This window comes from Carlito syrichta, unplaced genomic scaffold (genome assembly GCF_000164805.1).
Source record: "Carlito syrichta isolate Samal-C Ts95f unplaced genomic scaffold, Tarsius_syrichta-2.0.1 Scaffold303298, whole genome shotgun sequence".
In the NCBI taxonomy this organism is placed as follows: Eukaryota; Metazoa; Chordata; class Mammalia; order Primates; family Tarsiidae; genus Carlito; species Carlito syrichta.
Window position 1 is genome coordinate 55,416 of NW_007247394.1, and position 4,454 is coordinate 59,869.

The window sequence follows — 4,454 nt, forward strand, 5'->3', positions numbered from 1 at the left end:
AGATGAGGTCTCGCTGCCCGGGCGGGTCTCGAACCCGTGGGCTCAGGCAATCCACTCACCTCAGCCTCCCAAAGGCGCGGGATCACAGGCTGAGCCACCGAGCCCGGCTTGTACATTTTTCAATTGAGTTTTCTTTTGTTGCTGTTGAGTTGTAGGCATTCTTATGTATTCTGGATGTCAATCCCTTATCAGATGTGATTTACAAATATTTTCTATCATTCTGTGGATTGCCTTTGCAGTCTGTTGACAGTGCCCTTTTATATACAAAGTTTTACATTTCAGTGAACTAAATGTAAATTTCTTTTGTTCCCTGTAGCTTTGGTGTCATAGTCAATACAACCTTGTTCAATCCAAACTGATAACACTTTTTTTCTGTTTTCTTTTAAGAGTTTTACAGTTTTAGCTTTTACATTTAGATCTTTGATCCATTTTGAGTTAACTTTTGTATATGGTAAAGTCAGGGTCTAATTTCACTTTTTTTTTTTTTTGGCATGTGGGTATTTAGTTTTCCCAACACCATTTGCTGAAGAGACTATTCTTTCCCCATTGAATGGTCTTAGCACTTTTGTCAAAGATTATTTGACTATACATGTGAGACGTTATTTCTGGGCTTTTTATTCTCTTCCATTGGTCTATATAACTGTTTTTATGCAAGTACCACACTGTTTTGGTTACTATGGCTTTATAGTAAGTTTTGAAATTAGGAAATGTGAGATCTTCAAGTTTTGTTCTTTTTTTTTTTGAGTTGGAGTCTCACTCTATGGTCCAGACTGGAGTGCCGTGGCATGCTCCTGGCCACCGCAGCCTCGACCTGCTGGGCTCCGGGAATCCTTCCGCCTCAGCCTTCCAAGTAGCTGGAACTACAGGCACGCGCTACCACGCCTGGCTAGTTTTTGATTTATTGTAGAGATGAGATCTTGCCAAGTTGCCCGGGCAGGTCTCGAACCTGTGGGCTCACACAATCCACTCGCCTCAGCCTCCCAAAGTGCTGGGATTACAGGCTGAGCCACCAAGCCTAGTTGTTCTTTTTTTCAAGATTGTTTTGGCTATTTGGGGTCCCTTGAGATTCTGAAAGGAACTTTAGGATGAAGTTTTCAATTTCTGCAAACAACAAACAAAGAAATAAAAATAAAATTGAACACGAAAAAATGGTCAGTGGATTTTGATAAGGATTGCACTGAAGCTGTAGATTGTATTGGGTAGTATATCAATGTCTTAACAATATTAAGTTTTTCAATCCATGAACACGAACGTCTTTCAATTTATTTGTGCCTTCTTTAATTTCTTTCGGCAATGTTTGGTTGTCTTCACTATGCAAGCTTTTTTGCCTCCTTGGCTAAGTTAATTAATTGGTATTTTATACTCTTCACTGCTATTGTAAATATAATTGTTTTTTATTAACTTCCTTCTCGGATTGCTCATTGTTGGTGTACAGAAACAATTGATTTTTGCACGTTGGTTTTGGATTCTGCAAATTTGTTGAATTTTAAAAAAAGTAATGTTATTTTTTCACTTTTTTTAGTGATGGGGTTTTACTCTGTCATCTTGACTGGAGGGCTGTGGTGTAGTCATAGCTCACTGTAGCTTCAAACTCCGGGGCTCAGGTCATCCTCCCACCTTAGCATTGCCTTTGCTGCATCTCATAAGTTTTGCTATGTTGTGTTTTCTTTTTCATGCCTTTTAAGGTATTTTCTAATTTCTCTTTTTATTTTTTCTTTGACCCACTGTTTGTTTAAGAGTATGTCGCTTAATTTCCACATGTTTGTGACATTTTCAGTTTTCATTTTGCTGTTGATTTCTAGTTTCATTTTGTTGTGATCAGAAACAATGCTTTGTAAAATTTCAATCTTTTAAAATTTATTGTGGATTATATTGCAACCTAATATATGGTGTATTCTGGAGAATGATCCATGTACACTTGAGAAAAATGTGTAGTCTGCTATTGTTGGATGGAATGTTCTGTATATGTCTATGAGGTACACTTAGTCAAGAGTGTTGTTCAAGTTTTTAATTTTCTCATTGATCTTCTGTCTGGTTGTTCTCTTCAATTATGAAAGTGAGATATTAAAGTATTTTGCATTATTGTAGAACTATCTATATCTCCTTTCAATTCTGTCAAGGTTTCCTTTGTAAATTTTAAAGCACTGATGTTTAGTGCATATATGTTTATAATTGTTATATTTCCAGTGGATTGACCGTTTTGTCATTACATAATGTTCTTATTTGTCTACTGTAACAGTTCTTGACTTAAAGTATATTTTGTCTGATTTTAGTATAGCCACTCTTGCTGTCTTTAGATTACTATTTTCATGAAATATCTTTGTTCATCTTTTCACTTTCAACCTATGTGTGTCCTTGGATCTAAAGTGCATCTCTTGTAGACAGTGTATAGTTGGATTTTATTCTCCTCACTCCATTCTGCCAATTTATGTTTATTGATTGGGAAGTTAAATTCATGTACATATAAAGTAATTGCTGCTGTGAAAGCACTTACTTTTGCCATTTTGCTATTTGTTTTCGGTATGTCTTATAGCATTTTTTGTCTTTTTTCCCTCTGTTACTACTTTCATTTCTGTTTAGTTGATTTTTTGGTAATGACACATTTTCATTCCCTTCATATTTCCTGTTGTGCATACACTATAGATATTTTCTTGGTGTTTGCTATGGGGATTTTATGTAACATTCTAAAGTTTTGGTGATCTACTGTATATTGCTAATATTCATTTAACTTAAGTCACATACAAACACTCTATTCCTTTATAACTCCACTCCCCCTTTATGTTATTGATGTCACAAATTATATCTTTTTTTTTTTGAGTTGGTGTCTCACTCTATCACCCAGGCTGGAGCGCAGTGGCACACTCTTGGCCACCGCAGCCTCGACCTGCTGGGCTCTGGCAATCCTTGTGCCTCAGCCTTCCAAGTAGCCGGAACTACAGGTGCGTGCTACCACACCCAGCTAATTTTTGATTTATTGTAGAGACGAGGTTTTGCCAAGTTTCCTGGGTGGGTCTCCAACCTGTGGTCTCAGGCAATCCACTCGCCTCAGCCTCCCAAAATGCTGGGATTATAGGCAGAGCCACCGAGCCTGGCCACAAATTATATCTTTAAATACTGTGTATCCATTAACATAGACTTGTAGTTAATTTTAATGCATTTGTCTTTTTTAAGTGCTCCTTCCACACAATAACAACAAGCTTTTCAACAATGTTTCTCAAAAACCAATTGTCTCTAGCTCTAGCCTCAGTTTAAGAGTTGTGGTGGTTTATGCCTGCAATCCCAGAACTTTGGGAGATTGAAGCAAGAGAATTGCTTGAGCCCAGGAGTTTGAGACTCCAGTAAGCTGTGATCACACTGTGGCATTCAAGCCTGGGTGACAAAACAAGACACCATCTCCAAAAAAACACCACAACTACAATAAATGCCACATCCAAGGCTACATTATGCAAAAGTGGTCTCAAAAGGAAGAAACAAAGATGACTCTTTTTGTTAACATTGTACTGAAGTCAGCACAATAGGAAAGGAAAAAAAGTTTTTAAATATAAGGAACGAGAGAATGCAACGATGAGCCACACACTGGGAGAAAATATTTGCAAAAGACATATCTGATTTTTTAAAAGTTATCCACAATATGCAAAGAATTCTTGGTGCTTTTGTTTCTTCTGGATTTGGGAAATCTGTAACCCTCAGTGTGATTAGGATAGCCACTGGCAAATCTGGTTCATAAAGAACTGAAATCTGGCTGGGAGCAGTGGCCCACCTGTAATTCTAGCACTTTGGGAGGCAGAGGCAAAAGGACTACCTGAGCCCAGGGGGTTAGAAACCAGCCTGGGGCAACTTGGTGAGACTTTGTCTCTACAATAAAAAAAAAAAAAACCAGCCAGGCATGGTAGTGTGCGCTTGTAGTTCCAGCTGCTTGGAAGGTTGAAGCAGAAGGATTGCCTGAGCCCAGCAGGTCAAGGCTGCAGTAGCAGTGATCATGTTGCTGCACTTCAGCCTGAGTAACAGAGTGAGACTGACATAAAACAAAGCAAAACAAAAAACAACCAAAAACATACCCAAACAAACAAAACAAAACAAAACAAAACAAAAACCCTGAAATTCTATTTACGAAAAGCACAACTGTGTTTCTGAGAAGTTGGGTCTACTTGGGAAAAAACCTATCTTCTTGTTCTGCAAAGGAAAGTCAAGGTGTTTACATGAAAATGATACTGATGTTTATTTATTGAGCTAGAAAGACCTTAATGATACTTTAAGAGAACAAAAGCATATTACAACTGCATGTATAGTATTATTTCATTTTTAAGAATATTTTATTCAACAATGTTTATATATTCATCAAAAATTTAACAGGAGTTATCTCTGTATGGTAAATATTGAGAAATATTATTTTTGTTTTATGTTTTCCTATAATAAACAAACATATGTTTTAAAAGATAATTTTCAAAAATAGG